The 8,821-nt window shown below is 44.9% G+C and overlaps 1 protein-coding gene across 5 annotated transcripts in view; it reads left to right on the top strand.

Annotated features, from left to right (window-relative positions):
• Positions 1 to 5,663: 5,663 nt before the first annotated feature.
• BRDT (bromodomain testis associated) overlaps positions 5,664 to 8,821 on the top strand; it is a 95,133-nt gene continuing 91,975 nt past the window's right edge. For 2 of the 5 annotated variants that reach the window (XM_083157111.1, XM_083157107.1), the window contains exons 1-2: positions 5,664 to 5,821; positions 7,697 to 7,793. The gene's annotated coding sequence lies outside the window, so the exon portion shown is untranslated. Of the gene's footprint in view, positions 5,822 to 7,569; positions 7,587 to 7,696; positions 7,794 to 8,821 lie in introns of those variants that run through there. The other 3 variants (XM_083157108.1, XM_083157109.1, XM_083157110.1) reach the window with 3 other exon arrangements.

Here is an 8,821-nt window from a genome sequence, read left to right as displayed (position 1 = left end):
AAGAGCTGGTGAGCAGAGGTTTGATTTGAGGAAATAGCTGGATGGAATATTGTAGATACTTGTAAGAGAAAAGTTGATTGGTTGTTGCATAAGGGAACAGCTGGTGGGCAGTAGGGGACATGTGAGAGAAAAGCAGGAAGGCAGCAGGGTCCAAGTAACTGAAACGCTTGGGAACATAGTTAATTGTGCTGAAAAGTGGTTTGGCATGGAATACAGATGCAAGAACGGGGTAAGAAGACTGACAGCAGCATCCCGATGATCAGAATCCCAGCAGGCATTCCGGCACCTGCATCTCCAGTGAGGTTGTGAATCTGGAGCTGCGGTTGTGGCCACTAGTTTGTATTATGGCACCAGTATATCAACCACTGGCATGCACCCTGTTGGCATGTGAGGAAAACAATTCTCCCTTCAAAAGCTGTACTGCAGAGCATCTATGGAAACTATACAACTTTTATAATAGTCTGTTTTATATCAATAAAATTGGGGGCAACTGATACCTGATCGCACAGCCACCAATGTGCAGCAGCCAGTGATCAAAGAGACTCCACTCCACTAGAGTGAAATCCCACCTAGCAAATGAATGTGCCCGCTGTGCGAATGGATGTGCCCGCTGTGCGAATGAATGTGCCCGCTGTGCAAATGGATGTGCCTGTTGTGCAAAGACTTCGCAGCCGTGTGAGTATGTTCAAAACACTTTGTTACATGCTGATCATTGTATGATTTTTCCACTGGGCACCACTCGTTGCAGGCTCAGAGTAGTCGGAGACTTACACGGCGGCTGCAATGAAAACAGGCATATCCGGCCTGTGCTGACATCACACACCCTCCCCCAAACACACGCCTGCATTTTTCCGGAAACTCCCAGCGGTTTTACCGGCACATCTAGTGTTTATCTTGGCACTGCCATGGAATAGTCAGTTACAATCCATAGATGTTTACTACCTGCCAATCACCTTGTGAATGGATTGCGGATAGAAAAAATAGGTTTTCTTCACAGGACGGTCTTACGCATGTGTACAACGAGCCATAGGCATTCACAGTCTATAGATAATCGGCCGCCGTGCAAATTTGCGCCCCTGCAAACAGGTCTGAATTGGCCCCCATAAGGAACATTTGATTTGCATTATTTTATCACATTTGCACGTGGAATGCTCATGTTTTTCACTCTGATTTCTGGATTATTTTCTTCTGACAGCTCACAATACAGACAATAATACAGGTGATAGTGACCACTGAACACACAATCGCTGTCACCTCTGTTATGTTCAGTCGCTGGATTTGTAGAAGGAAGAACGAGAGCTGCCTGATACAATTATGAAGGATTCACTGGATCCATCTGGTAGTGGCGAGAGCCTGAAGACATCTACTACAGTTGACCATTAAAGTAGTGGGTTGGGATCGTTGGGTCGACCACAACCAGGTCGACAAGCATTGGGTCGACATGCAGCAAGGTCGACATGGGTCAAGGTCGACATGACATTGGGACGATAAAAGCATTAGGTCGACATGGGCTAGGTCGACAGTCAAAAGGTCGACATGGGGTTTTCCATTGTTTTTTGACCCGAATGTCATCATCTAAAACATTCCCAGAGGAGCATTGTGTGACTACCGCATGATGCCATGACATCACATGGACCTGATCACATTCTGAAAGTCAGGATCAAAAATGTTTACACACACAAAATGGTTTCATCCACTGTATGTGGGCAGTCAGATTACTTTAAATGTGACACAGGTATTAAGCCTACTTCCAAAAGATCCAGAGCCTGACTGCTAATGTTTACGCAGCTGAGCATTTATCGGTAGACTGCGCACGCGCCAGGTTCTCTATGATGCCGCCTGCAACTAGCAGCAAAAATATAGTGCTATGGATTGTTGTAGGGCCCCAAACCGATATCTTGTCGGGGGCCCATTAATCTGCAACTACAGCAACCTCCCTTACACAGAATACCCCAGTTTACGAAAGGGTAGGCAATTATGGGTTTAGTACATTTCTCCCTGTGGTGATGGAGATGGTATGCAGTCCACTAGGTAAAACTGCTAAGTTCTTTCACCAGCAATGTTTACCTTAAACATCAGGTTAAACTAGTGGATTGTAATTCCAGTTGGGGGCTATTGTCATTGCACAAGCAGTTATGGCTGACACATTTTAACATGCTATGGCTCCTTACCAATAGTTATAAAACACCTTTCTTGGTAGCGTTCTCCATTTTGTAAATGTATTGTATAACAAAAAAAGTTAATCAATTTCACAGATGTTTAGATATTTTTCTGCTGGTAAAGAAAGTGACTGAACATTTGCAATTTGCATCCCTAGGAAAAAAGAAAATCTGCCAAAGTTCTATTAACTTTCAACCTGAGTAGCTGAAAGTGAATACACTCCAAGTTAAATTCCCTCTATTATGGAAACAAGCCATTTACACAGCTGCAAATGCTTTACCTTATCTACAGGAGGGTCTGCAAAATGACTCTGTCCTGCAAACTTACATTGTAAAAGATAACAATACATTTGAAGTTTAGTGTAAACTCTATTGGGAGAGAGGAGAAAACCTGATGTAATATTCTTAATTGTACATAATAATGATACATTGTTGAGATAGTGTTGTATAATTTAGCCCTAAAAGGGGCATAAACACTGGGCAATATACTGTATCAAACATTCAATTGAACAGCAGATATCTCCGTGCACCATCGACCAGTCAGTACCATCGATATATCTGCAACAGTGCTGATGTGTACGGGTGATCCAACAGCCGATGTAGGAGCCACCAGTGATTGACAGCTCACAGGGCGGGCAGATTTCCATGTGATGTCAGTCCCGATGGATTGTGTAGCGTATATAGAGAACACACTGCCTGAACTGCATATCAATTGATCTACAGATATATCTACTAGGTTTAGGGGAATGAGAATGTCCATCTCATCTTTTAGAGAGTATACTTTTAGCCAAGTCCATTTTTGTCACGATATATAGGGCCTTATTCTGGTTCACTCTTAAAGGCAAATTCCTTCTCAAATGGACAAAACCATGTGTACTGCAGGTGGGGCAGATGTAACTTGTGCAGAGAGAACTAGATTTGGGTGGGGTTTTTCTTCAAAGTGAGATCTATATTGCAGTGTAGAAATAAAGCAGCCAGTATTTACCCTGCACAGAAACAAAATAACTCATCCAAATCTAATTCTCTCTGCACATTACATCTGCCCCACCTGCAGTACACATGGTTTTGTCCATTTGAGAAGGAATTTGCCTCTAAGAGTGAACCAGAATAAGGCCCATAGAGTGTAAGCTTGCAAGCAGGGCCCTCCTACCTCTGTCGTTTTGTTACTACCCAGTTTGTTTTTATCACTGTTTCCTATTGTAAAGCGCCATGGAGTATGCTGCGTAATATAAGAAACTGTACATAACTAAATATATATTAAAGGTCATTATTGGGCAAACCAATTATAGCCCATTTTTTTGCGAGAAAAGTGGCCCCTTTTTGGGCAAGATCACTTATATCGTATATTTACCAAAGGTCATTTTTTACTAATTTTGTGTATTTCCACTGATTTCTAGTCAGTTTTGCAAATGACTAAAGTGTGTGTGTGTGGTGGGGGACCACAATCCACTACTGATCATCGGGAAAAGTTGTACTTTCTCATCGAACTCATTGCAGATTGGAGATCCACTAACAGTCAGTTCGTAAAATCAAACGAAAACTGAATACAAACCCTACCAAACAACAGACTAATAGCAGATAGGTGTTTTTAACTTCTGAAACACATTCTTTTGCCTAATCCATCATTATGATGCCTATAAAAGTGAGATGATGGACGCTATGTCAATATTTTTGCAATGAAGTGATTGTTGTTAAAATTCTGCATGCACATGCTTTGCACTCCTCATGCGTCAAAGTCTAATAGCAATGCCACTCATATTACTTAACTTTCTGGGAACTGACGGGGAAGTAATGGCAAAAAGCATGCACATTGGGGCTGTAACATGCGGCCATGTTTGGAGCACTGGCTACACCTGTGAATCCATACTAAGTGTGCATTCGGCACCTCTGTTCAGGGTGCCATGCTGTGTGGTCAATGATTTACTGAAACTAGATCTGCGTGTTCACTGGGAATGTATATGCAGTTGCTGTGCCTATACAAAGGCATATATTCAATGCCGTGGGCGAGCGGTGACTGCGAGCAGGACTTTTTGCTCGCAGTCACCGCTCACCCTGTCAGTATTCAACTGACCCCCCTCATTCCCAAATTCCCCCTCGCTCCGTTTTTTGAGCGAGGGGGAATTTGCGAATGTGCCTCCAAAAACTGCGAGAATCGAGGCTAATTACAGCGAGTTTGCTCTCGCAGTTTAGGGGAATCCTCGCCGTTCTGTGACTGCGAGGATTCCCCACTGGTTTTCTGTGATCCTCGCAGTTTAACCCCCTCGCCGGCCGATCGCACCGGCATTGAATACTTGCCAATGACACCAGTGGGCATCTGTACTTTTCAGGACTGCTGTTTTTTTTTTTTTTCTTCTTTGCATAATTTCCCACAACCGCCATTGCGGCAAGGTGTCCAACAATGAATCAGGCCAGACAGAACACACGGAACGATTAAAAGGACAATGTGGGCGTTCCCAATCGATGGGAATGACCAATCGTTCAAATTGTTCTGTGCATAGTTAACAATGCGTGTCCTGCCAATCATTAACAATGGTCTATGATCTTTCCTGCATGCAGGAAGATCATAGACCAATCTTTTGTGTATCAAAGCGGTCTGTGTGTACGTACAATGAACGATTTGATACACACGTGAACAATGCCGGAACGCTTCTGGCATCGTTCAATGTGTATGCACCTTACCAGTTTCAAACAACGTGGTTCAAATTGTTTCTAAATATGATCAAAGAAATCAAAAACACTTGAGAATCTGTTGACATTACTAATAAAAAAAGGGACCCAGCCACATGGCTGTAGGGATTATGGGCAGTGAGCGTATGCACAGAACAAACTTTAACTAGATAGTTAAAATTCGCACACCTCCCCGTGGGTGTGCCACCGATGGTCATCCATTTTATTTGACTGAATGGCCCATGGGCCAATCAGAACTTGGGGGCCCGTACTTTCAGGTGTCAAAGGGCGGAGCTATGCTCCATGTTCCAGCACCATAAAAAAGAAAAGGAAACATCGGTTCTCCTTTGCCATCGATGTAGGGAAACCATCTGGTTCTCCCACATCCATGGCAAAAGTATTCTGGCCAATTCGGCATCTGCCATAAACCATCAATGACTTCAAATGATAGATGGCCATCCCTACACAGTGTATTCCCGTTGGAGAACATTTTGTATACTGTAAGCATGGGCGGGGTATACTGTATACTGCACACCATGATCCGACCAGCCCTACGGATGTCAGAGAAACTAGAAGCAAGCACGCAATCAATCAGCGTCTGCTCTACTATAAAATGGCCACATGAGGGCTACTGCGCATGCATAGCGAACGCCAGTAACACAGGATTAGCTATGTAGGCTATAGTGGCAGACTCAGGGACCATGGCATGGAGGCACTGGCGGCCGCACTGCGAAGCAGGTTGCTTGCCGGCATACGTGTTGGTGATGTGTGCTGTCGTGCGCGCAGTCAGACGCAGTGTGGCGACAATCTCACCCAGCCCACCACCAGCGGCGCGCTGCGGCGTCACGGCATCGCGCGCTGACGCAGGGGACGCACTGATCACGCCCATAGAGCGTTTGGGCAACTGACGTCTATAAAGTGGGCGGAAGTGCGGTCGGTGCGGAGCTGCTGCGCTCGGTAGAGTGAGTTATGAGGACACCAGCTGTGACCGCCAGGTAAACTGCTTGTGTGGCATTGGCTGGCTGGGTTGTTCATGCTGCGGCCTCCAGCAGTGTGGGTAGATGAGCAATACATAACTTCATGTGTAATAGACGTTACCGTGTCCAAATGCTCACATCCATGTCCCGTGCTTCACTTACTGCCCTCATCCGTTCAGCCATGTACACCTGCTTGATCAACTAATACGCCCTGTACCCTTAATGGCCAAATGTCCCATGCCCTGCCTAACCAACTGCTCTAACGTCTACATACCTCCCAACATGACCCTCTCCAGGAGGGACAGAATGCTCTATTCCTGGACTTCTGTCTTAATTTAGGAGTGTAAGCACCTTTTTTATCAGTTAACCTGTTCAAAGCAGGTGATCCATCACAAATTAAGGGGAAGTACAGAAACAGAGCATTGTGTCCCTCCTGGAGAGAGTCATGTTGGGAGGTATCTGTCTATGTGCAGTTGGTTGACCAACAGCCTCATTCATGTACACGTATGCCATATCTAATGGCTTCAGCCTGTATACCCCTGTGCCCTGCCTGACCAATTGCCCCAATATGTACCTCTCCTCTCCCTTATCATCTGACACAATTTATGTACCCCTGTGCCCTGCCTGACCGGCTGCTCCCACCTGTGCACCTCTGTGCCCTGCCTGACCGGCTGCTCCCACCTGAGCACCTCTGTGCCCTGCCTGACCGACTGCCCCCACCTGTCCCCTACCTGATCGACTGCCCCCACCTGTCCCCTGCCTGACTGCCCCCACCTGTCCCCTGCCTGACTGCCCCCACCTGTCCCCTGCCTGACCGACTGCCCCCACTTGTGCCCCCATGCATAGCTGTACTCTTCCTGACCTAAAAAGAGCTGTATTGCATACCTGTATTACTGTGTGTAGATGTGGAAGTGTTTGTACAGTATATAGTAATAGACAAATGTAGCCCAAGTAACCTCTGTGATAATATAATATATAACAAGTTGTCTCGTATCTGCTGATCCCTCCTCATTTGAGTCTGCCAAAGCCTACACACCTACTCCTTAGATAAATTAAGTAGAATGGGTGCAAGGCATAGCACAGCAGTCAGCTCTCTCCTAATAATTACTATGGTGTTTGGCCAGCATGCAGTCAGTGGATAGACAAAGTCTAGGTTGGCAGCGACTAGGTCGACACCTATAAAGGTGTGACCCTGCCAAAAGGTCGACACAAGCTTATGATTGACATAGGAAAAGTTGACAAAGGGTTGACGTAAGTTTTTCATGTGTTTTCTTTCTTAAAGGTGGTTTTTCATAGTTTACTATTCAAGTAGGTATAGAGTGGGAATATAATAGTACCCTAAGCATGGTGAGCGGAGTATCTACAGGCACATTGATACAATGTTTGTTTTCTATTTTTAAAAATATGGGATCCAAAGATATTGAGGGAGAGCTCAGTGCTGCCAGAATGATCAGACACAGTGGCCAGTAGCATTGCTCCCTATAGAGGTGTGCAGATATGTGAATTATATATATACGCATCTGATTCTCAGATTGTGCAGAGATCTTTTGATACCCCCTAGTCCGTGCATGGACATATACAGTATGTAAGCAGTACCTTTCTTTAATTTCAGACAATATATGGCAATTCCTGAATTGTGGTAATTTTTTTATTTGGTAGATGGAGTGAGAGTTGTATTTTCATACATGATCTCACCATTGTCAGGAACTGACATTATAGCAAAGTATTCAGTTATAAAGTTAATTGGCCCCAAACTCAATGCAGCTGGATACCAATTTTCCTGGTGAGCAATGTTGGTCTATTTTGCTGCACGTTCTGCCTGCTGAGGCAAATGTCTAGCTTATTCGATTAGGAAAACATGTGTTTATAATCTGTTTTTTTCTGTTTTGGAAGACTAGATTGATACCAGTCCTGTAACCACAGTACCACCATCCTTCCATGAGCCACTGTCTGAGATGATTGCATGAATTCTCCAGAAGGCAAAATGAATGTAGGAATATGCAGTCTGCTTTTGTTTGTTTTTTGTTCTTCAACTCAAATGTAAACTAAAGCTAGTATGGTCAAATGGACAAAACCATGTGCACTGCAGGGGGGCAGATGTAACATGTGCAGAGAGAAATTTAGAGGCGTTATTTTGTTTCTGTGCAGGGAAAATACGGTCTGCTTAATGCTGTGTACACACGGGGGCGATAGGGGCTATAATCGCTGGGAAGAGAGAATTGCCAGTGATGGCAACCATATTGCCAGTGATGGAAGTGTGCCCCGGCGATAAATCGCCGGGTGCGCGCTCCCGTTTTCTGCCCCATTGTAATCGCTGGTCCTATATATATGCTAGCAATATATCTCCCCCGTGTGTACGCACCTTTATTTTTACACTGCAGTATTAATCTCACTTTGAAGTAAGACCCCACCCAAATCTAATTCTCTCTGCACAAGTTACATCTGCCCCACCTGCAGTGCACATGGTTTTGTCCATTTGAGAAGGAATTTGCCTTTGCCAGTGAACCAGAATAATGGCCATGGCGAGATGTGTCCTTGATGCGTTTTGTACTAGATTGCATCGCATTTGGTTCAAATCTAGCAGGAAAAGTACTGCATGCACATATCTATTTGACACGCCAGAAGAAACGCTGTACAATGTAAACTGTATGCAATGAGGTCATGCGGCTATCGCACAGTGTGTTGGCACCGTTACAGGTAATCAGATTACCTTGGCGTTAACCACAATGTAGTGGTGCTGTAATGATGCTGATATATTTCAGGTGTTCTCAGGACTTTGCTCTACAGCAGTGGTAGTCAGCATGCATCCTTCTAGCTCAGGCCTGGCCAACCCAGTATGGGTCATAGGGTCGACCACTGAAGGTCGACAGGGCTTAGGTAGGCACATGGGTACTTGTGGAGTATCACGGCTCCCATCGTATGGCATCGTATGCCATATGTAGTGGCATACGATGGCATGTGATGCGATGTTTTACCGATTTTTGAGCATTTTTGCTCAAAAATCGTATGCCATCGCAT

Source organism: Crinia signifera, chromosome 8 (genome assembly GCF_055691185.1).
Source record: "Crinia signifera chromosome 8, ASM5569118v1, whole genome shotgun sequence".
In the NCBI taxonomy this organism is placed as follows: Eukaryota; Metazoa; Chordata; class Amphibia; order Anura; family Myobatrachidae; genus Crinia; species Crinia signifera.
This window is presented reverse-complemented; position numbering and strand designations above follow the sequence as displayed.